Genomic DNA, 25869 nt, shown 5'->3' with positions numbered 1-25869 from the left:
AGTTGGTTGGAATTATCTTAAATAAATTTCACCAGGTATTGACCTGCCCAGTCCGTGTTACCCAAGAACCACCATGAGTGTGTTCTGAACTGTCAGATGGGAAAGTCCTGCTCCAGTTGGCTACTCCCAGGGTAACACTCGGGGACGTAGGAGGCTCACTGTGCATTATTTACCAGAAGGCGTCGCTGACAGGGAGACGGATAATTTGGTTGCTAGCGGTGTGATTTCTCCCTAAGCTCATGGGGAGTCTGAGACGGGTCCCTGGGTCTGGGAGGCTGGGCTCCCTCTGCTTCCACACTATGATTATTTAAAACAGTGCTTTTCTTCATAGAGATTTGATGTCTTATTAAGCACTAAGTCACAATGATTCGGCCCCAGCAGGGGGCGGTACTACAGCTTGATGGTTTGGGGGAGTTCGATTTGGAGCTTGAAGGGCCTTGACTGAGTCCGTATGTCACGTTGGGCGAGTCCTGAGCCTCTTCATACAACACAGATAATGTCCAATACATTCATGCTTGTGGGGAGTAAATACGGCCACACCATTAAACCCCTGCACTACAGGAGCCCAATGGGTACATCTCTCAACACCCCATCCCAGGAGCTCCTCAGAGCAGGGGTCCCGCCCCACTGACTCCGCAGCTCCGCTGTCCCAGGCCAGATAGATCACAGGCAATAAGGCTCACTTCCCAGTGCGAACACCAGGAAGACAAGCAAGACAAAGATTTAGTCCCTCCAGGACCTGCTCCCCGCCAAATCCTTACTTTCATTTTAAATCCATGTGGGTTCCATTTATTTCAGGCCTCACAGCTGTGCTCTTAGGAGGGACTGCGAAAAATTCTAACACATCATAAAATCAAACTTGAAAACAGCTACAAATAGCGTGTTGGATGCGAGTGGCAGAAAACCACTCTGACTGTCCAAGTCCCACTCATTTTTCTCACTTTACAAGGAGTCGGGGCGTCGGAGTGTTGGGAGCTGTCTTGTTGATGTCAAAACGAGAACTCTCCCCCACAAGTTCACAAGATGGCGGACCCAGATCCTGGCAGGATGTCTTTGTTTGAGGCAAGTAAAGTGAAGAAAGGTGGAATGGCCCGGCCAGCATGGTTCAGTGGTTGAGTGTCAACCTATGAACCAGGAGGTCACGGTTCAATTCCCAGTTGGGGCATGTACCCAGGTTTCGGGATGTGCAGGAGGCAGCCAATCAATGATTCTCTCTCATCATTGATGTTTCTATCCCTCTCTGCCTCTCCCTTCCACTCTGAAATCAATACAAAAAAAATATTTTTTTTAAAAAAAGAAAGAAAGGTGGGATGGCCCAGAAGCCAGGCCTCTACAAGCTTTCTTCACACCCACAGCGACGTCCACTCGTGCCTTGTTGCTGGACCTGGTCCATGGCAACCCTTAGTTTCTAGGGGGCCAGAGAAATGGGGAGTTGGTTGGAATTATCTTAAATAAATTTCACCAGGTATTGACCTGCCCAGTCCGTGTTACCCAAGAACCACCATGAGTGTGTTCTGAACTGTCAGATGGGAAAGTCCTGCTCCAGTTGGCTACTCCCAGGGTTACACTCAGGGACGTAGGAGGCTCACTGTGCATTATTTACCAGAAGGCGTCGCTGACAGGGAGACGGATAATTTGGTTGCTAGCGGTGTGATTTCTCCCTAAGCTCATGGGGAGTCTGAGACGGGTCCCTGGGTCTGGGAGGCTGGGCTCCCTCTGCTTCCACACTATGATTATTTAAAACAGTGCTTTTCTTCATAGAGATTTGATGTCTTATTAAGCACTAAGTCACAATGATTCGGCCCCAGCAGGGGGCGGTACTACAGCTTGATGGTTTGGGGGAGTTCGATTTGGAGCTTGAAGGGCCTTGACTGAGTCCGTATGTCACGTTGGGCGAGTCCTGAGCCTCTTCATACAACACAGATAATGTCCAATACATTCATGCTTGTGGGGAGTAAATACGGCCACACCATTAAACCCCTGCACTACAGGAGCCCAATGGGTACATCTCTCAACACCCCATCCCAGGAGCTCCTCAGAGCAGGGGTCCCGCCCCACTGACTCCGCAGCTCCGCTGTCCCAGGCCAGATAGATCACAGGCAATAAGGCTCACTTCCCAGTGCGAACACCAGGAAGACAAGCAAGACAAAGATTTAGTCCCTCCAGGACCTGCTCCCCGCCAAATCCTTACTTTCATTTTAAATCCATGTGGGTTCCATTTATTTCAGGCCTCACAGCTGTGCTCTTAGGAGGGACTGCGAAAAATTCTAACACATCATAAAATCAAACTTGAAAACAGCTACAAATAGCGTGTTGGATGCGAGTGGCAGAAAACCACTCTGACTGTCCAAGTCCCACTCATTTTTCTCACTTTACAAGGAGTCGGGGCGTCGGAGTGTTGGGAGCTGTCTTGTTGATGTCAAAACGAGAACTCTTCCCCACAAGTTCACAAGATGGCGGACCCAGATCCTGGCAGGATGTCTTTGTTTGAGGCAAGTAAAGTGAAGAAAGGTGGAATGGCCCGGCCAGCATGGTTCAGTGGTTGAGTGTCAACCTATGAACCAGGAGGTCACGGTTCAATTCCCAGTTGGGGCATGTACCCAGGTTTCGGGATGTGCAGGAGGCAGCCAATCAATGATTCTCTCTCATCATTGATGTTTCTATCCCTCTCTGCCTCTCCCTTCCACTCTGAAATCAATACAAAAAAAATATTTTTTTTAAAAAAAGAAAGAAAGGTGGGATGGCCCAGAAGCCAGGCCTCTACAAGCTTTCTTCACACTCAGCGACGTCCACTCATGCCTTGTTGCTGGACCTGGTCCATGGCAACCCTTAGTTTCTAGGGGGCCAGAGAAATGGAGCATCTAGCTGCCATGTTTTCAGACCTGGGATTGGGATTCTGTTGGCAACGAGACAGGGGACAGATGTCTGGAAGTCAGCTGGCCCGGTCAGCTGCAGGGCTTCTTTCGTTTCTATTTGACGGTTGGGAAATGAAAACCCCGAAGGAGAATAATAATGTCGCGCAGCTTGGAAGTGGGAAAGAGAGGAATCTGAAGCTAAGCGTGTGGTAGAGAATCCAAGCTCAACATGGGAGGGCCCATACAACACAGGGTCCCAGGGCAGCCAGAATGCCCAGCGTCTTAATATCTACATGCAGAAACCAATTGGACCAACGGGGCCAGATTTTTACAGGTGACTTGTAAATCTGGGTCAATTATGGGACCATTACTTTCTGTCACCTTAATGTGTGTCCTGGGTGGTACATCAGTTTCCATTTACGGGAATTGCACTAAATCTTTCAGGACCCTGCATTCAAGTTCATAAGCCTCCTGGCCATATGAATCATAATCTTTCAGAGTGAGTGGTAGTGTCAAAAAAAACATATTCTCGCCCTAGTTGGTTTGGCTCAGTGGATAGAGCATCGGCCTTCGGACTGAAGGGTCCCGGGTTTGATTCCGGTCAAAGAGCACGTGCCCGGGTTGCCGGCTCGATCCCCAGTAGCAGCTGATCAATGATTCTCTCTCATCATTGATGTTTCTCTCCCTCTCCCTTCCTCTCTGAAATCAATCAAAAATATATTTTTAAAAATGTTTAAATGGTATATCTCTGTGGTTAATAGAAAAGAATTCTGAATTTGCCACTCACTGTCTCAGGTCACATCCAGTGAGACATTGAAATCCCTCACATGTTAAGAGAGAACAGGTGTTGGAGCCTGGAATATGTAACTTACTCATTTCTTCCTATGGACAAAACTAGTTAAACAAGTAGAGGATGAGTTCACTCCATTTCTTCCAAATTCTGTATTCAGTTCCAGCCCCTCCAGCATCTGCCCCCGCGCTCTGACCCCAGCTCGCGGTAAGCTCGGCTCCCTGTAGACACTTTTTCAGAGTCCAAACCGCCAAGGCTGCCCTCTGGAAACGACTCTGACATCTGTTACAAGGTGTCGGGGCAGGTGAGCAGTTGGGGGTGGAGGGCAGCCTGGGCTGGCTTCCTATGTCCCCACAGCACCAGCCTGTTCTAAAGCACTTTCCTACCCTCCGTTGTTGGAGCCGCTGGCCTCTCTGTAGCAATTAAAGGCCGGTGTGGGATTTCTCTTGTGTGGAGTTTCAAATCCAAGGTGAATGTGTGCGTTTGCTGAGTACTCTCAGGTCTGTGCTGTGCTATTTTCAATTTCAGTTCAAGTTCATGGGGAAGGTCAACTGTGGGAAATACGGGTGTTGGCGTCAAAGGGAACACAGGTGGCATTCGGAACCCATTAGCGAGGAAGAAATAGCACTGGGCACGGAGACAGCGTGCGAGCTCTCAAAGGAGATGTTTTGTCCTGTGCGATGAAAGGAAGGGTCCTCGCGCTGAACAGAAGAGAGTTGTTTTCTTAGACTGACAACACTGAGCCTGTCTTGGGTTGACCTCTGCATTGGATCTGATCTGCAGTGTTGTCATTGTTGAGGCAGTGGTTTAAAATTTAAAAATTGCATCGGGTCAAATCGTGTTTAGAGGGAAATGTTACTTTTTCATCACTAGTTAGCAATTTTAGAGCAAAAAAAATGCACTTCAAATATTATAAAAGTATTATGAATCAGTAGTTTGGTGGGGCCACCTTTGGGGAAAGATCTTAAATATCCCAAGATTTTTTCCCTAATCTAATAGTAATCCAGTCTAAAATACACATCTTAAGAACTAATAACACCAACTGTAGGGCTTTATATGAAATATTTTTTGTGCTAGCATTTTTAACGCACATGTTTTTATGTCGGGTGATTTTTTTTCTATTTGCATTTGTCTCTTAATACTGTGCAAGATGGACAATAATCAATTCTTTCTTGTTTTGGAAATTTTTTTTGTTTTCATGATTTCTTTTTTTTTAAAATATATTTTATTGATTTTTTTACAGAGAGGAAAGGAGAGGGACAGAGAGTTAGAAACATCGACGGGCAGCCTCCTGAACACCTCCCACCGGGGATGTGCCTGCAACCAAGGCACATGCCCTTGACCAGAATTGAACCTGGGACCCCTGAGTCCACAGGCTGACGCCCCATCCACTGAGCCAAGCCGGTCGGGGATTTCATGATTTCTGTAAATGCTACCTTCCTTTACACAAACCTTAAATGCAATTAGACAATGAGATACACGCAGACTATATCCAGAGATAACACTTTGGAAAGGTCTGACGCTCTACAGGGAACATGTAGATTTGAGAATGTTTGATCAATAACAGAAAAAAAGGAAAGGAATAGCAAGGGATGCGTTGTCTGCAAAACTAAGGCCTGTGAGGAGAGGGCATTAGATTCATCTCCGGTTCTGAAAGAGTTGCAGAACTTGGAATGAGTGGACATAAGAATCTTGTGGTGATGAAAGATCTCCGAAAACGCTATGTGCTGCCTCAACAGGTGATGAGCCCCAGGTCACTGAAGGCATTCAAACAGATATTGGATGGCCATGACTAAGGCTGTATGATCTCTGAGTCTTCTAACTCCAAGTTCCTATGTTTCTATAAGCTGAGTTGAAGACATATGGCACAAAATGCCATCCATTTTTCCACTTTATTGAGATGGAACTGACATATAACATTGTATTAGTTTAAGGTGTCTAACATAATGATTTCACATATACGCAAAATAGTGGATTTTTTTCGTTTTTGGTTCTCTGATATATATTGCCAATTTCTAGCACAGACTTAGATAAGATATAATATTGGTTTCATGAATAAATGAGTATTGCTAGGTACAAATGTATAAAGATGTATCTAAAAGAGATCCTCCAGCCTCAGCCAGTGTACTGGTAGCTCAGTGGTTGAGCATCGACCTATGAACCAGGAGGTCACGGTGTGATTCCTAGCCAGGGCACGTGCCCAGGTTGCAGGCTCAATCCCTAGTAGGGGGTGTGCAGAAGGCAGCTGATGCATGATTCTCTCTCATCATTGATGTTTCTATCTCTCTCTCTCTCTCCTTCTCTCTTCCTCCCGGAAATCAATAAAAATATACTTTACAAAATAGCATTTGGTTTAAGAAAATTTGGTACACTTAATTTAAATGTTAGGCTAAGCGAAACAAACCCGTCAGAGAAAGTCAAGTTTCACATGATCCCACTTATGTGTAGAATCTAAAGAACAAAATAAACTGATGAACAAAATAGATCCAGAGACATAGAAACATGGAATAGACGACTAGACGAATGAATCTCAGAGGGAAAGTGGAGGTGGGTGGGAAGAGGTTAACCAAAGAACTAATATGCATAACCCACAGACACAGACAATAGTGTAGTGAAGGCCTGGGATCGCGGAGAGGGCAGGACAGAAGGGGTCAATAGGGGGGAAAAAGAGGACATCTGTAATACTTTCAATAAATATAAATTTTTAAAAATGACTTTTAAATATCGTTCCATTCGGGGGTCGAGAAGACACCAAAGAGTCAAGAGACAGTTACTGGTCTCCCCTTCCCCACCCCCCACTCTATTGACTCTAGAAAGGTTTGGTCTAAGAGCAAAGAAGAGGAGAGCCTCATGCCGCCCACAGTGACAAGACCACGGCCCATCAGTTTCAAGGACAAGATAGTCACAGCCTTCCTCACCCGTGGCTTCTCTCATGGGTGTGGAGGGCAGCCCTAGGGATGCCCTTAGCTCAACGCGGCATCCGATGGAGGAAAGTGGGCCGTCCACGCCATGAGCACACGTGTGGCTGTGGCCGCATTTATATGATGTTATTAGTGGGGTGTCTGGGCTTCTCATACTGAGACAGTCCTCTCACCTGGTTTAAAGACTTTAACATAGCCCTAGCTGGTTTGGCTCAGTGGATAGAGCATCAGCCTAAGGACTGAAGGGGCCCGGGTTTGACTCTGGTCAAGGGCACGTACTTCAGTTGCAGGCTCTGGCCAGGGTTGGGTGCCTGCGGGAGGCAACCAGTCTAGGTGTGTCTCTCACATCAATGTTTCTCTCTCTCTGTGTCTCTCCCTCTCCCTTCCACTCTCTCTAAAAATCAATGGAAAAATATCTTCAAGTAAAGATTTAAAAACAAAGCAAAAAAACGTTAACATAGGCTTTGGGTTTTAACGCCAGCCTCTACGGAGAGCAAACATGGGACAACTACAACCTATTGTGCAGAAATCTATAAGGAGGATCTTGGGATTGTATTACGCCCACGTTTTCTGTAATTTTTAAAGGATCTAACCTGGAAAACAGTGACAGGAGAGACCCAGTAGAACCCCAAAGAGGCGATGAGGCTCTGAGGGAAGGTGGGATGAATGGAGCTGCCTCTATCACCTGGCATTTCACAGTCACTGTCCTCGCTCTTGGGGACTCCTTGAAATTCCCGCCTCTTCAGATCCCGCCAGAGGTGTTTCATCAGGTAGAAAAGAAACTACGTGGAACAGGAGGGATGGAGCTTAAAGCATCTAGAATCAACCTAACTCAAGGTGTGCATGTGTGTGTGCACTATGTTTAATAACAATAATGAGGTTCTTTTGACTTGTGTCAAGGAATTGTTTATATTCTAAGATAAATGACTCTCTCGACAGGAGTGTTATTGTGTTATCTGTTTAAACATGGTGTTTAATATAGTTTTTAAATTACAACATTGTTTCGAGCGTCACCATTAAAAAGCCCTTCAAAATGCCACAAAGAAACCATTAGTGGAGTGGAGTCTACTTTTGTGTAATTGATGATCGCTGTGTAATGATGTGGTTAGCTGGCAATTAGGCATAATTTGCTTATGGAAGTGAGTTGAAAGAAATGGGGATCAATATTCCATCTACACCTATGTGAACAGCAATTAGTTTAATTGATGGGGGGGAAAACACTCAACAATGGCTAATTATTCCAAAATGATCTCAAACCCTCATGCAAATTAGTAGAATCAATTATACATGAAAGATTAGAGTATATTAATCATTTTCAAAAACCTGGAAGTTTCTATTACTTAGTCGTTCATACACCATAATAGAAAAGGTGATTTAATAATATAATGGATGCAGCTTAGAGACCATCACGAGGTTTTGTCTACTCTACAATGTGCTGGTGTCATGTCACCTCAAATAGACAATAATGGATACAAGCAAAGCTCGCCCCGTGGCTTCTCACGCAGGTGTAATAGTTCAACAAATAAACGCTTACCCGAGAGCACGCTGTTTTGAACAATTATCATTTCTCTCCCACATCCTACTCAGCGTCTACAGGGATTCCCGAGAGAGTTGTAATATGTCAGACGCCCCTCAAAGGGCTTGTGTTTATGAAATAGGTGCCGATTTATGCGGTCCTCATCCTGAATTCTGTTCTTCACACAACAACACCCCGTTTGCCCTCATGTCTACAAAAGCAGCCGAGTTTCAGGCATATCTGAAAACAGCCTAGATGCTGTCCCTCTGATGTTAATCTTCGTTCAGGGCTCCTTCTCATGACCAATCTATCCATCTGTCTTCTAAATGCATGTAGGTCCGCTGCCCCACTGTCCTGAACTCCAAGTTGAATGACTGAATTCGGATACATTTGGGCAACGCCATCACCAAGAGGGAGAGTCTGACTTGATTCTCTGATGTCAACTGATAAAGTGGAACCCTGTTGATACAAGAACTTGCAGCTAAAGTTGTTCATAAAGATGATTATTTTTAGGAAGGAACACACACACACACACACACACACAATCACGTGTCACAGGAATGACATCGTAGCTCAGGCTATCTTGGTAGGCGCTCCACTGTTCGGAGTATCTTTAGACATATCTCAGGATCTTTTCCCACAGAAAGTCAATGAGCACCTTGCCCAGTAATTAATCTTTTCAAGAGCTTGTCTTCACCGTGCCGTTTTGGTTTTATTTTAAGATAAGCCTACATGTTTTTTCTAGTTACAATTTTTTCAGTTCCTCTATCCCCGACTCATCAATGATCTCTAGGAGACCTCATTTGTACCTTGCACTGAGTTCGTGTCCCTGTGTACGCTGGGGTGCTGCACAGGGATGTCACACAGCGCCACCAGCACCCAAAGGTCTCTGCACACATCCCCACACATTCCAGCGAGGCACCGGGCGTGAATCTTCAGAATGCTCGAGTGCATGTTATTTTATTTTTGTATTTTTCTTCCAAAATATATTTTTATTGATTTGAGAGAGGAAGGGAGAGGGAGAGAGAGATAGAAACATCAATGATGAGAGAGAATCATGGATGGGCTGCCTCCAGCACGTCCCCTGCTGGGGATGGAGCCCGAAACCCGGGCATGTGCCTTGACCGGGAATTGAACCATGACCTCCTGGTTCATAGGTCATCGCTCAACCACTGAGCCACGCCGGTCAAAAATCAAGGTGAGATTTTTTTCTTCCTTTTTATTAAATGTATTGGGTGATGTTGGTTCATCCTGAAAGGGTTGCCTTGAGGAAGAGGAATGAGAGCTATGCGAAGCATTAACATTGGCAGAGTCTAGGCCAGTGATGGCGAACCTTTTGAGCTCGGCGTGTCAGCATTTTGAAAAACCCTAACTTAACTCTGGTGCCGTGTCACATATAGAAATTTTTTGATATTTGCAACCAGAGTAAAACAAAGACTTATATTTTTGATATTTATTTTATATATTTAAATGCCATTTAACAAAGAAAAAGCAACCAAAAAAATGAGTTCGCGTGTCACCTCTGACACGTGTATCATAGGTTCGCCATCACTGGTCTAGGCCAACCTATAGACACATGAGGAACACCGACACGAGGAAACACCTTCTAACTGCACAAGCTGCCTGGTGGAAGAGCAAGAAGGGCTGTCCACGGAAGAAGGGTCTACCCCTCACCCTACTGGCTGAGGTAGGTGAAGCCCCCTCCTGGGATGCCCAAAACAGCGGAGCTGGACGGCCCGCATTTGCCTGCAAAACCCCACAGAGAGAAACAGAGACACAGGCGGAAGTGGGAGGGACTGAAAACAGGTGCTCACAGAGAGGTCACGCCCGCTCTACCACTAACTGCTGGTCTGATCTGCTGGCGTTCCAGGCTGCGGACTCCCTAACTTTTTTAAAACCTTTGCCGAGAGGGCCACATGCAAGCGTGGCTCACAGCAGCTCTAACCTCCACCCCCCTACTCTTTGGAGAGGGATTGGCGGAGCTCCTGTGGGCACCTGTCATCATTGCATTTGATGGTATGGACTTCAGCACCCTCCTCCGGTGATGCGGCCAGAGGCCCCCAGGACGGCTTGCAGGGAGGAAAGTAAACACGTTCCTCCTATGAGATGCTGAAGGATGACCTTGCTGCCAGCCCCACCGACTGGAGTGGTGTGCCCACGCCCTGCTGACGCTGGTTTATACGCTTCCTGATGCTGTGACCCTTGGGGGTGATCACACCAGTGCTTCCAGCTGGGCCTGGCCAGATGTGGCCTTCGGTTTAAAGGGACTGTTCCAATGACGCTGTCAGCTCACCAGAAGCTGGTGGCGGTCATTAAAACAACCGGGCGGCCACGTTAGGCCAAAGGAGGACTCCAATCCCCTGTAGGCTGCCTTTGAAACTGAGATTAAGAAGAGGCCATTTTTAAAAATGAGCTTCATGATCGTACTGTCCTCAAAGGACAGGGTCTGGGGAATGTATTAGAGGTGAAAACCTTACACTGATACAACATGTTTTAAATATGGTTTTATTGATTTCAGAGAGAGGGAAGGACAGGGAGAGAGATAGAAACATCAATGATGAGAGAGAATCATCAATCACCTGCCTCCTGCACACCCCCTACTGGGGATCGAGGCCACAACTAGGGCATGTGCCCACAACCCGGGAATCAAACTGTGATCTGGTTCATAGGTCAACAATCAATCACTGAGCCACACCGGCCAGGCTGATACAAATCTGTAAAATCTTTTTTTTTCCTTCTAGTTTTCAAAACCAGTACATCAGTGTATCCCCCTCTGCCTGCCGTCACCTAATTAGAAGTCTGCACACAGAACACAGAGTCACACACTAAAACTGAGCTGTGGCCATCTCCACGGACTCGATGGCAGCCTCCCCGTTGTGGGACAGTCTGATGGTGAGATGGGACCCGTAGAAGGACATAGCTGGCCAATTCCAAACAACCTCCTCCCCTCCATCCCGCCACAGCAGGCTCAGCAGCCAACCCAAGTCTCTGTGTCCCACCCGGGGCTATAGGGGTGGTCTCCTGGCTGATCCCACTGCAGGGAAGCCAGGATTCATGGGGGAGCTCTGGGTCTCAGGTTCTCACAAGCTGCCCTGGACCTTCTGCAGGCAGGAGTCATGCCTGTCTCCCAGGAACTCTGGCGCACACACTTGGAGACAGATGTAGGAGACCCACCAGAGCCACGGCCCTGGCTCATACAGTCCACCCCCTTTTACGCTTAGACCAGTTAGAGTTGAATTTTACGAGGCAGAGAGCATCGAATTCGTCCTGCAAGCACACGTTGCTTTATCTCTGATTGTGTCCTTCCTCTTGTGTGCACATGTGTGCACTGATGTGATGTATACACACACACACTTGTTGGCAACCTTATGACCAATAGCTCAGAGCGCCAGCCTTGCTCTCTCACACTGGGCCCAACGTGCAGCTGCATTTCCTACGTAACCGGTGTCACAATCGCAAAGAAAACACTCAGACTCTCCCTGTCCTCTTTGGGGAAAAACAACCTAATCCCACGTGTCCAGCCGGCGCCGCTGCACTGTTTTAACGCCCAAGGAAGTCACACGCGTGAACGGGTTTTGTAAAGTCCCAGTCACCACACACATGCAGTTACCACCCTTACCTGGTGGACAATGCACCTATCAAAGCCTTAACAACGTTGGACCCCACCCCACCCCCAAGTGTATCTTGTACTCAACGCCATGTCCTTCGTTCTGAAGGCTGCACGAGCGAAGGACAAAGGGCCATTTTGACTTCGAATTCCCTCTCTCTCGTCAGTGTCTTTCAAAACCTTGACTGCAGGTAAGCAGGTGCACTGGTGAATGTCTATATACAACGGCACTTTCAAGTGGCTTAAAGAGAGAACATAATCGGATGTGCCTTTAACCCCACGGTTGGAAATCCGCAAGGCACGGTGCGCACAAAACTTCTCGTATTAAATAGCCCGAGATCCGATCAAACACCACGAGCAATTACCCCTCCGGAACTGGAGGCGCAGTCAGTGGATCCCGGACGCAGATAACAGTGCCACCTCAGAAGCACAACGGGGGTGCTTTGTGGAGCCAAACATTTTAGAACCTCTGAACCCCACAAAACCTGCAGGCACGACCGACAAAACTAGCACTCACCTCTGAGTCCGCGCCACTGCTTCCACCGCCCGACGCCTGGAAGTAAGAACAGATGTGCTGTTAGGAGGTTTTGATTTTGTATTTTTATTTATTTTTTAATATATTTTTTTGATTTCAGAGAGGAGAAAAACATCAATGACGAGAGAGAATCATTGATCGGCTTGACTCCTGCACGCCCCCTACTGGGGATCCAGCCCCAAACCCGGGCATGTGCCCTGACCGGGAACTGAATCAGGACCTCCTGGTGCGTGGGACGATGCCCAACCAACTGAGCCACACCCCACACAGGCCAGGTGGTACTTTACTTAATAAGCACATGTATGTACTAACTATGACCCACATATTAACATTATAAGAGAATCTTTATCTCTCTTCACAAAATGCCACAATGCCCGCCAACAAAAATATTCAACGTATATGGGTTTTCTTTCCCTACTCTGAAACAAAATGAGGTTTTACCATTATATTTTAAAAACTGAGTCACCAATTTCTCTTGGGACTATGCCAACACAACTTTAGGCGATGTATATACATTCTATCAAAAATTATATATTTTTAAACAGCAAGAAACCAAGAATATAGGCAAAATACAATAGAGCCAGAGCGTCAAAAGCCTTTTTGTCACTGTTACTACAGCTGCCTGTTTGACCTCCTGAGGAAAGAGTCAAAATGGGTCTTGAGTGACGTTGAAGGAAACGTGGAGTGTGAAACGATTGATTCAGATCATCAAGGATGCGCTGGGTTTTATTGCATTAGCTCCTGTTACCGTCCCGGCCGCAATCCTGCAGACAAGCCTTGCACAGGCAGCCAGTTTCTATGACGACGCCATCGTAGGAGATGATGAATTGGATGATCCGAGATGCTCATACACGGTATGAACCACGAGCCTTACTTCTGCCATCTTTGAAACCCCCGTTTCATGCCACGTGGGACACAGTTACTAATCCCTCGGGGAGGATTGGCAAAGCGCTGATTACCACAGCAGCGGGGATGGTCGAGCGCATGGGATCTGCCGTGAAAGAGACCCGAGTCAGAGACCTTCGGGCCAATGTGTGGTTTTCGGCAAATCTTCTAAGTGTCTCATAGTCAGTGCAGCAATCTGGCGGGCTAGTCCGGCTACCACACAGGGCGGCCACCGAGGAAGATGAAACAGGCGGTACATTTCCAGGGCTTTGCCCACCGACGTCAATAAATGCCAGCTGAGATGAAGCGTCATCATCACTGGTACGTCAGCACTCAGTCCTCTAATCATCCTATTGGATTAATTGTTACATCTCATCACTATGAATCACCTGTCACCCCTGTGAGCTGGGATTCAACGCAGAGGTTTGTCTTGGAAAGGGGGCCGGTATGCGAGAAAGGAAGAGACTGACCCCATCAGTGGGCCGGCGTGGCTCAGTGGTTGAGCACTGACCTATGAACCAGGAGGTCAGGGTTCAATTCCCGGTCAGGGCACAGGCCTGGGTTGCAGGCTCGATCCCCAGTTGGGGGCGTGCAGGAGGCAGCCGACCAATGATTCTCTCTCAGCATTGATGTTCCTATCTCTCTCTCTCCCTCTCCCTTTGTCTCTGAAATCAATTAAAATAATTTTTTTTGATAAAAGGTTAACCCCATCAATACGCGCATTGTCATGGCTTTTGATTTAGATCCAGAAAACAACAATAGGGGGGTCAATAGAATAAGACTTCACCCCCAATGTCAGGAATGTAGTCAACAATATTGTAGTAATGAGGTGGGGTGCCAGGTGGGTTCTGGAAACATCAGGGGGGACACTCTGTAAAGTATGATTGTCTAACCACTAGGCTGTACGCCTGACACCCTCACAAAATAATATTGCATGTCAGCTGTAATTGAAGAAAATAAAGGAAATAACATTTTTAAAAGGTCCTCCTTTCAAAAGAACATTGAACCAATGCCTCTTTGAGGTGCTGTTGACAAATAGGCCGGGCCCGCCTCCAGGCCGCGGTGAATTCTTTTATTTTTTCATCCGTATTTGTAAGCGTTCCTGAGATCCCTGCCTTGGTCCCACGTTCCTGGCGCAATCACAACCCCCAGGTGATCCCCGCCCCAGGTCTGTGTTCACAGCCTATGACCCCCCTTCCCCCAGGGACACGCACACAGCTCCTCAGACGGCCTGTGAGGCCCAGCAGATGAGGAGGCACCTCAGTTCGAAAAGCAATGGCCATCGGAAAGGGGGCCGACATCACGACAGAGAGATCAGGAAATTGCATGTTTAACTTTGTCAATAAGTAACAGAGTCCCCTGGAGCAAAGTAAACAACATAAGGAAGGAAGGTCCATGGAGACAACACTCCCCGCTCCTCAGCCTCCGGCTCTCAGCTTCCCCCTGCTCCGTGTCCCGTGTTTCATTCCTGTTCCTTTAGGCCAGCGGTTCTCAACCTTCCTAATGCCGCGACCCTTTAATACAGTTCCTCACGTTGTGGTGACCCCCAACCATAAAATTATTTTCGTTGCTACTTCATAACTGTAATTCTGCTACTGTTATGAATCGTCATGTAAATATCTGATATGCAGGATGTATTTTCATTGTTACAAATTGAACATAATTAAAGTATAGTGATTAATCACAAAAACAATATGTAATTATATATGTGTTTTCCGATGGTCTCAGGTGACCCCTGTGAAAGGGTCGTTTGACCCCCAAAGGGGTCGCGACCCACAGGTTGAGAACCGCTGCTTTAGGCCAACATGCATTTGTGCCCTTACTTCTCCCTTCCCTGTGCGGAAGGTTGTCTGACACTTACTGAGCGGTCTCCTTGTCTGACGTGATTTGTCCATAGTGTCAACCCCTCCCCACCTCATGTCACCTTTACAGCATTCCCGGGGGCAGGCCCGGGTACGGGGTGATCGTGGAGATGAAATCTGCCTGCACCCACACCGTGCGTGAGCATCTAACTCTACACCAGGGTCCCTGGTGTGTCTGATCGCCAAGAACGCAAGTCCAACCTGCAGAGAATAAAATAAATGCCCCCCCCGCCCTGCCCCCATCGTCCTGCTCAATGAACAAGTTGTATTCAGACCAGGGCCATGAGGACGGAGTAGCAATCTTATTAAAAGGATCCTTAAAAATAGGAAACAGATGCATGCATATCAGACACGTCTACTGGACCCCCTTACGATCTAGGATAAATCCATCCGTCCAAGCTCAGCTCCATATATTAGCGGGTAAAAATAAATAAATAAGTAAATGAACGAGGGGAAAAGGCGAGAGGCATTTTAAATGAGGATTTACCTTCTTCTCCTCTTGTGAATAGACCTCAATAAACATTTATCTCTTTGTCCTTATGTGCAATACTCAATGACGGGGAGAGGAAACCCATTAACCTGGAGCGGAAATGAGGGGCGCCGCGTCTGCCTCCAGGCGCACATTACAGGCAATGATCAGTAAAATTAAATCCCGCTCTCTCCCAGAGAAACGGTAATCAGCAGGCAGTGGTGTCTTATTGCATGTGGGGCGAGAATGAAAATGAGGGCCGTTACGCGCGCTTGAAGATCGTTCCACGGATCACAAAAAAATACATATATATATACCAGCATGAAGAACTATCTCGCAGCAATTTGGAAAAGGCTATATTTTTGGCGAGGCTGCAAACATTTCACAAAAGTCAGACTTAAAATTTTATCTGGAGGTTCCACACATATGTATTGATACATTTCCCGCACCCCAGCCAGGCAGAATTCTCCATCGCGGTACGTTTCTTTTGCAGAAAAATGCGTGACGAGGAGACGAAAGATTGTGTGGATGCTCTCGTGCCGCTTAGTTTGAGCTGTCAGGGTGGCAACGATCAGACTGTGTTCACTCTCTGCTCTCAAAATTAGCCACTTTTATGTATGGTGCTATAGTGCCGGAAGCAGTTTATATTTTCAATAAATAATTAAAACATGCCCACAACTTATTCTGCTTCCCAGAAAAGTAATGATCCTGGGAAACCAATAGGACTTATATATTTTGCCTCCGAGCTGCAGGGGGGAAGGTAAATAGGAGATAAGGAAAAACTAGGTCATGGCCATCATTAGCGAAGAAAACACTGTCATTTTCCCTCACCTTGCAATACGTTTCCCTTTTTTACGGACAATGTTCTAAAATGTGTACTTGTGGTCTATCTATCGCACTTGCCAACTTCATTCCCATTGGCCCTTGATTTAACCCCTTGAAACCTCACTTGCGCAGTATAACTCTACGCTGACTTTATGTGACAGCTCCGTTGTGGTGTAATTGACATGCAATGAACTGCATGTATTTCAAGTGTACAGTCCAATGACTGGTGGCATGTCCGCATATCCAGGAATCCACCACGATTATTGCAATGAGCATATCCCCCCCTCCCCCCCGCCCACCCAACCTCTGCTTGTGCCTTTGTCATCACCTAGCCCACTGTCTCCAGGTGATCACTGGCCAGCTTCTCCTCAATAGAGATCAGTGACTTTCAGATATTTTTTATACATTGAATCATACAGTACATAGGTTGTAGTCTGCCATAGATCAGCACGATTATTCTAAGAGCAATCCATGCTGTTTCAGGGATCAATAGTTGGTCAGTGCATTCCTTTTCATTGCTGAGTAAGTCCATTCCCTTGAGTGGATGGACCACAATACGGTTTTCCATTCACCTGGTGATGGGGGTTTCCGTGGTTTCTCCCTGTGAATGCAACCAGAAGCCAATGGTTTAGGAAGGGTGACAGCCCCTTCCCAGCCCTCAGCCTCCTACACTCAGTCACAGCCATTGAGACTGAGCCATGCCCTGGTGTTTGGAATGTTGTCTCCTAGGCTTCAGGTCCCCGGGCTATTGCCATTGTTTCCTGTGTGTTGGGAGCTCCACCAGGTGTGTTGCAGGGCCTCTCTGTGAAGAGCTGCGCCCTCCTTGGATGTCACCCATCATGTCTTGGGGATGATGTCCTGAATCGGAATTTCCAGACTAATACTCTTCTGTTGGTTTCACACCATCATCTTCTTTCCCCCTAAACATGGCCTGAATTCACAGCATCTGGAAATGGCCCGGGGAGAGATGATGGACGGTTCTACAATACCATACTGTTTGGATTACTGTAGCCTTGTAGTATAGTTTGAAATCAGGAAGGGTGATACCACCAGCTCTGTTCTTCTTCCTCAAGATTGCTTTTAGTTATTTGGGGTCTTTTGTGGTTTCATACACATCTTAGGGTTATTTGTTCTATATTTGTAAAAAAAAAAAAAAATTCCATTGGAGCTTTGATAGGAGTTGCCCGTAATCTGCCAATTGCTTTGGGTAGTATGGACATAGTACACATAGAATACATATTCTTCCAATCTGTGAGCATAGACTATCTTCCCATTCTCTTGTGTCTTTTTCAATTTCTTTCATCCATGGCTTATAGTTTTCAGTTACTGGCCTTTCACCTCGCTGGTTGAATTTATTCCTGGCACTTTATCCTCATAGGGTTTTTCTGAAAGAAAACTGAAATCATTCCTGGGAGGAACGACATACCGACTCATTGCTCACTCCACATTTTATGTGTCAGGGGACTCACTCAGTGGTAATTCCTGGGCCCATGTTTCTGTGGGAAGTATTTATCACTAGACTACCTGTACCTTGAGTTGCACTGATTTTCCTCTCTGCCATGCAACAGTGAAAGTTACAGGGAAACGGGATTTCCGCTCACCGTGGATCCAGCCCTGAGTGGGCAGGTCCGAACCTCAGTCACACCTGGTCCCCGTGTGGAAACCTATTGATGGCTCAGAGGGAACGCCTGGCAAATGTTCCTTTATACAAAGGTGTCTTAGTGCTGTCATAGTTTCTCCCACTGTCACCACACTCTTGCCTAACAATTTCTAGAACAAACTCAGCCAACCGTGGCCCTTGCCCAAACCTGGCCCTCTGCCCTTCTGAGTAAAATGAGTGGAAATGAAAGGCGGCCCTGCCCACTGAGCTCCGGACTGTCCACCGTTTGTGTTGCTCTACAGAGGCCAAGGGAAAAGGCTGTGACCAAAACCATGTGGCTGGCAAAGGCCGGCGTGCTCACTCTTCGACCCTTTTCCGAAAGCGCTCGCTAAGCCTCGCTCTGAAATATTAACGTCCCCCCCTGTGAAGGAGGGATGCTCTTCTCACCCAAACTGCCACGGCTCCAGTTTCTCGTCTCTTGGGTATTTGTCCCGACTGTGGAGGTACACACGCTAATATGCTGTGTTTAGCTCGCATGTACACCTGCTTCAAACCAGCCAATTACTTTTATTTTATTTTTTCAAAAAAAAATGCAGTCTAGTTTGGAGATTTTTTTTTTAATCAAGAAACACATTGGTCTGGCACCCCGCGGTAAAATAAATGGTTGAATGAAAATGCTTTACTGTTCACTCCCCTGCGCGGAAACAGCCCTAGAGTGAGCGACCCAGCTACCAGCACTTACGCTGAATTCTTGTTAATGATGCATGAAGTCAAATGGAGAGTCAAGCCAAGCAGAGATATTAGGCTGGCACTCATGTCCCTCCAAGACATTCTAGCCACGTCTCTCAATCTCCCCAACTCGATGCTTACCCCCACCCCCCACCCCATTCCTCCCCGGCTCAGGGCGCCTTGTCATTCTCGTAGAGTCCCTGAAGTCGTTTCTCTGCCTGAAATTCCCTCCTGCCTGACACCATTTTATCCCTAAAACATGCTATTAAGAAACCACCCCCCCCCACACTCGAGTGTCGCTCATTTGATGATATTTTCTGCCACTGCAGCCACATTATTTTCATGCTCCTCGTTTCTGGTTTGTGTGGTAGAAACGAGTGTACCTGTCTCTCTTCCGTGATTACCTTGTAAATTCTTTGAGGGCAAAACTCGTATATTTTAGGCATCGGTGGATTCAAACACCAGGCGCCTAATTCTAGAGCTCATGCGTATAATCCCCCCAATCACTCTGTTTCCAGGGAAGAAATAAGGAGAGCTTAACACTCTCCAAAACTAAGAGCCATAAAGCGTAGCTAAGACATAAAAATGTTGATGTAGAAAACAGTATTGGGAGGAAATCACGACGTTGCTTCCAAATGAGCACAAATCTCCTTAAAGCTCCGCAGACACGGTGAAGTGAATGAAGACATCTGCTCGTGCCCAACCCCGACCCGTGTTTCTCTCTTATCCTTGATGTTGCTCTCTTTCCATCCCTCTCCCTTCCTGGGCTCCTAAAGCCAATTAAAATATATTTTAAAAATGAATAAATAGTATTTCACAAGTGCTCATTTTTCAAATAAGGACAGTCCATTGTTACAGGAAAGTTGCTAATTTTTTTTCTCCTTTCAATACTGGGTCACAAGCCATCTTTTTACTTACAACAATGATGACCTGTTTACTGTCATTTTGCCAGGGCCTGTGGCTAGGATGAGTCACAAGGTTACACGGGCTCTGGGCGCTCATCGCCAGCACCTGTGGTTAAGTCGTAGGGCCCACGGCTAAAGCGGAACAGCTCACTAAGCAGTAAAACAGATGCTTTCCTTCAAAATGAAATAGCCAATTATCTTACTGACCAGGAGGCTCATGGAGGAAAGAAGGAGAAAAATTTAGAGCAGGTAGTAACATATTCCAAATAATTAAAAATACATAATATCAAGGAGAAAAAAAATCCAAAGTATTTAGCTTGAAATAAGCCCAACTGGTAAGTCATTCTGTAACCGAACAATCAATGGGTCCGGGCTGCCTGTCACCACTGGAGCCAATTCATCAGAGACAGGGTTGGATCATACATGAGTGTTTATTCCAATCCTGCCGACAGCGTGGGAGGGCAGCGGGTCATCCACAAAAATCTTCTCTCTACCCCACCAAAAGCCAGGTGTTAATATTGGGTAGAAGGACAGAGATTACATGTGGAAGTAGGCATAGGGTAGGCCCAATGGGCAGTTTCCAGGTAATGGGGGCTGGAGATCTTCAAAGGGCTTAGTGATATGCCAGGGCTGGGGGTCTTCAAAGGGCTGGCAGCTCTGGTTTCTGGCTCTGGCTCTTCGTCAGAGAAATCTTTCCCATTTGCTAATCATGAGAATGGCTCTTGGTTGGAGAATCAGTGACTCAGTACATTTTTGCTTCTTAGAAGCCAAGAAGAGCCAGATGAGTAGCTGGCATGGATCGGCCTCAATTTCAGCACCTCCCAGGGGCAGCCAGGGCGTCCGCCAGCTCCTCGACGTGGTGTGATAGAAACCAAAGGACCGTGGCCAAAGGCCCGGGCGGGCTTCACTGTGGTCCTGCCACAAACACATTTCCAGCAACTCGGAAACCTTCAATCATTTAAGGTTTCCTGGTTGTTTCCGGGGGACACGGCATAGATCTGAGGGAACTCTACTTCTTCCTAAGATACACCCTCAGCGTAAAAGTGCGATTCACAGCTAACATAGAAACCTCCTTTAAAACCCCCAAATCCCTCTGCTCGCAGAACAAACTTCTGATCTCTAATTTGATCAACTAGATGGATTTTTCCCACCAGAAAAATTATGTCCGGGGAAGACAAACAGTCCTGGGCTGAAGGCCCCATAGATCTCTGCTTTGAAACCAATTGCCGTTCTGTGTGTGTGTGTGTTTCTCAGGTGGTCTCCGGTGGATCTGGTCTGTTTCAACTCCTCACCTGCCTGCTGACAGAGCTGGTAAACTAGAACTTCTCAAGGTGCGGTCGCTTCATGGGCTCAGGGAGTTTCTTACTGCAACCTTGGGCCGGAGAGCAGGCAGCAGACCGTCTTATGGGGGGTAAGTCCAGGGAAACGAGGCAGGGCCACCTCCCAGCCACGGTGCCGGAGCCTCCAGGATGGAGACAATGTGGGGGGTGGACTGTTTCTACCTCCTGAGTCTCAGGGGGCCTGAAGAACAGGAAATGTGCCAGAGTCGAGGATCAGCCCTGCCTATTGAGGTTCAGGTACATAGTCCAGTGAACTTGGTGATCAGGCCGGCAGCCTTGGACTTGATAAGACTTTCTACTTGATTTAGGCATGATGACCCTGAGGCCCATAGAGACAGTCTCACCTCCAGGTGTTACTGTGTATCAGGTAGAAAGCAGACGCACACACAAATGGTTTCATCGGACAGTAGAGATCAGTCCACCTTTTTTAAACCCTAACCTGAGGTATGTTTTATTGATTGGACAGAAAGAGAGGTGGGGGGGGGAGAGAGAGAGAGAGAGAGAGAGAGAGAAGAACGCCCATCGGTTGCCTCCCTCCCGTATGTGCCCCAACTGGGGATCGAACCCGCAACCTTTTGGTGTACAGAATGCTGCTCCAACCGACTGAGCCATCTGGCCAGGGCCCCAACATCTTATTTATAGTTTCCTATATGTTCTGAATGGAATGCCCTTACTTCTTGGCATTTTGGGGAGATTCCAGTAGAGATTACATGTGTCTCAATACTTTTCTGAGAGTGGTACCAATCTTTTCACCATAAAAAAAATTTTTGACTATCCAGCAAAATTGCCACCCTTTATTCTTGTTGTACATTCAAAACTTTGGTAAATATCCATTCAAATCACACTGATTAACGCCATTTATTTCCTGCTGAACTATCAGCCCATAAAGCCAGTCCTTGCGTCTGTTTTGCTCAGCATTGGATCCTGGTATGTGACATGTCACAGAGTAGAACTCAACCAGCAGTCAGCAGTAGTGAGTAATGAATGAATGAATGAATAGAAATGACCTTAACGTGTGGAATATTAACACCAGTCAGGAATAATGCTCTAGGTCAGGTCCTCAAACTTTTTAAACAGGGGGCCAGTTCACTGTCCCTCAGACCATTGGAGGGCCAGACTATAGTTTAAAAAAAAAACTATGAACAAATTCCTATGCACACTGCACATATCTTATTTTGAAGTAAAAAAACAAAACGGGAACAAATACAATATTTGTATTTGCATGTGGCCCACGGGCCGTAGTTTGAGGACCCCAGCTCTAGGTTCTGCTCTGTCACAGAATTCCTTTTCGTGCAAATCTTTGAGAAGCCATTTCATTTATGCTTATAAAAGCCCAAGAATCTTGCCCAAATTCAGAAATGAAAAGTGCCATTCAAAGCAACAATGACAACTTGCATTTGTATTGCTTAAATGACCATCTAAGTGGTATTCATTTCCAACAAAAGCACAAAGACAGTACAAGAACACCCTTTAAGAAAGATGCCAGTGTTTTGATGTTATATACATATGAAAGGACCGGGGAAACACGCGAAGCCTTTATTTCTCTTTTATGCAGTAATACAAGCTAGTTTTCTGATAGCTCCTGTGCCCTTGTTTAATGACAGTTCCAAACAGATGATTTTTGAAAACACGCGAAGCCTTTATTTCTCTTTTATGCAGTAATATAAGTTAGTTTTCTGATAGCTCCTGTGCCCTTGTTTGTTTAATGACAGTTCCAAACAGATGATTTTTGAGAACTGTTCTAATCTACTTTAATTATTTTCCAGACTCAGAGCACACACTGCAGATACATCACTGGGGGAGCAAGCCTACCTGCGGAGCACCCAACACCCTCCGCACACTGCCAGCACTCGGTTCATCTCCTCGAATACTGTCAGGAAGCTGAAGTTTTCGTCCACGCGCGCACCTGCACGCACACTCAGCCAGGGGGCGAAATGACATTTACGGGCCTCGCCAATCAATGGCTGGCATATGCACCTCAGTAAATAAAAATGACCTCTGAGATTTTGTAAAGGGCAAAAGCATCCTGGAGATCTTTACGAGCCTAAAACAATAACTACGGGATTGATTTACGGCCCGAGGACTGGCGCTGACAGGGCCCAGGGCAGCCTTGATTGGCATGTGGAATTTTATGTATTTCAAAATGACAGTCACAGGTCGGTTGGCGCCCATATTTGATGTGTGTTAGATGCACGATGACATACGTTATCTCACCTGAACTGCGCTACCAGGATAACCATTTCCTTCGCAGGGACAGAGGGACATAGCAAACAAGAGAATGTCAATGAGTTGCCTAGCATCACACAGCGAGTATGCGCAGGTCCGCGGGGGAGGTCAGGTGCTCGGACGTGAAACTCACGTGCTTCCCAGGACCTGGAGCAGCCCAAGCTTCCACAGCGGGCGAGGCTCCCCGTGGGGCTGGTTTCCGGCTTCCTAGTCCCCATTTCCTGGGTTAAGTTCACCACTACCCGCTCTCTCACACCTCCTACTCAGGTACAACGCCTTCAGCCTGCCAGCAGAGTTTGACTGCTAAACATTCAGAGTAAACGAATGGTCCACAGTCATCCTCCTCTCTTCAAACCAGCAGAGGAGCTGAGAGGTCCTCGTTTTGAAAACTAATTTTATTTGTAACCAGAAGACAGATCTGAAGCTACCAAAAAAAAAGGCCAATGTTGAATAGATGCAAAGCAAGAAAGGAGGAAAAGGAAGGGAGGGAGGGAAGAAAAAAGGAGGGAGAGAAAGGGAGAAAGAAAAAAAAGAGCAAAAGGAAGGATTTCAAGACAGACACAATGACTTAACATTTCCGAAAAGCCTGTGCTACTCTTTCCTCTGCTTCTGTATTAGTGACGTGTCCATATTACAGATAGCTACACATTGTATTTTCATTTAATAAAATCAACCGGGCCCTCAGGCCGCTGCTGTATGCAGCAATGTGTTGGTGGTATTTTTGTTGTGGAAAAGAAATCTGTAATAATTTGAATGTTTTTGAGAAAGAAATGGTTGAGCAAATGGCAGCATATATTCTTCATGGAATCTAAACCAATTTGCTTCTCAGGAGTAAGATGCATGTGTCCCGACCTGGGAAATTGACTGCACTAAAGTGATACGTTAGAATATAAAAGCAAGTTGCAGAGTAATAATTCCAGGACTTTCAGGGGGATGTGTAAAAATTCCACACCGAGAGAAACAGGCGTTTGTGTTACTAGCAGCAGAGAGAAAAGCTGGCCGCGTGTATGCCCATCTGTTCACACCCGTTATTTCAAGAGATTTAGGCGTGGAGCAAAGAAGGGAAGTATATCCTGTTATTCCCATTATAGACCTCCCTATTGTTTGAGTTGTTTGAAAGCTATATTATTTTAAAATTTAAAAAAAGATTTTGCCCAGCTGGCATGGCTCAGGGGTTGAGCATTGACCTATGAGCCAGGAGGTCGCTGGTTCGATTCCTGGTCAGGGCACATTCCCGGGTTGTGGGCTTGATCCCTAGTAGGGGGCATGCAGGAGGCAGCCAATCCATGATTTTCTCTCATTATTGATGTTTCTATCTCTCTCTCCCTCTCCCTTCCTCTCTGAAATCAATAAAAATATATTTTAAAAAAATTTTTTTCAGACTGCATTTTTAAGTTTTGGCTGATATCAAAGCTGACCGCCGTGGTTTCTCAGTGTGCGTTCACTCCATGGTAACGTAAGTGCGGGGGCTCAGCTCACGTCTAAACAATGTCCTGGGAAAGCCCCCGGTCCTGAGATGAGGACTCGCCCGCAAGACGCCGAAGGTGCCCTTGGTCCTTTGTCTCTTACAGTGAAACAGCCTGGATGCTGACAGAAGACAAACATACTTTCTTAGGGTCCCCCACCACCACCACCACCGTTACTGGGTAGCTGACAGAATGTAAAGCCAGACTTCACCCCGTGTCCCTGCTGTACTCCCTGTCAGCCACGAAGCTCTGGGACAAAAAGTGTTAAAACCAAAGACGATCTCATGTGTGTGTTTTATTCAGCAGAGAAACGTCTGTGGTTGGACATCACCCCGTCTCCAAGCCTTGGACACACATATGCATGTGCATATGGATGTGGTCTTGCAATTTCCTTTTGAAAATTTTAATTATATACTTTTTTACCTTTAACTTAACTAAAGGTCACAAAAACCTCAAAACACCAGGAAGGAGGTCAGAGGAGTCTAGCATTGTTCTTGTGAGGTGGTCTGTCATTTAAACTAAGAAGAGTATCCCTTTGTTAAGTGTATTTTTTACCTTAAAGTTGGCTGGAGATCAGAAATAACTCAAAACGCCAGGAAGGGGCTCGGCACCAACTGTAACACTGTGAGGTCGTCTATCATTTAAACCAGTGGTTCTCAACCTTGGCTGCACATTAGAATCACCTGGGAATCTTTTTAAAATCCTGATTTCTGGGCCTCATCCTCCGGAAATTCTGTTTCTTTGTTATGGGGTGGGGCCACAACATTAGTAACAAAGAAACAGAATTTCCGGAGGATGAGGCCCAGAAATCAGGATTTTAAAAAGATTCCCAGGTGATTCTAATGTGCAGCCAAGGTTGAGAACCACCGTCTTATAAGAACTCTTGTGATTATATTGGTCCCACCTGGATAATCCAGGATACTCTCCCCATCTGAAGATCCTCAACTTAACTACACCTGCAAAGCCTCTTTTGCCACATCCTATGTAATCCTATATAATAAAAGGCTAATATGCAAATTGTCCCCTCAACTGGGAGTTCGACCAGGGGGCAGGGCCAGTAGGCCAACCACCCATGGCCCCTCCCCCTGGCCAGCCAGGCCTAATTGGCCCCAAGTGGGGCGGGTGGGCCAGACCCCACCCATGCACGAATTCGTGCACAGGGCCTCTAGTAAGATAATATATTCCAAGTTCTGAGGATTACAATATGGATAATTTTGGAAGGAGTCATTAGTCTACAACAGACATATACATGCTGGCATGCCCCATGGTCGGAGACAATGCTTTTTAGGATCCATACAGATCCTTCAGATAATGGTTTTGGTCAATGTGGGCAAAAAG

This window comes from Myotis brandtii, unplaced genomic scaffold, assembly GCF_000412655.1.
Source record: "Myotis brandtii unplaced genomic scaffold, ASM41265v1 scaffold693, whole genome shotgun sequence".
In the NCBI taxonomy this organism is placed as follows: Eukaryota; Metazoa; Chordata; class Mammalia; order Chiroptera; family Vespertilionidae; genus Myotis; species Myotis brandtii.
The sequence above is the reverse complement of the archived record's forward strand: the minus strand, read 5'-3'. Positions refer to the sequence as shown.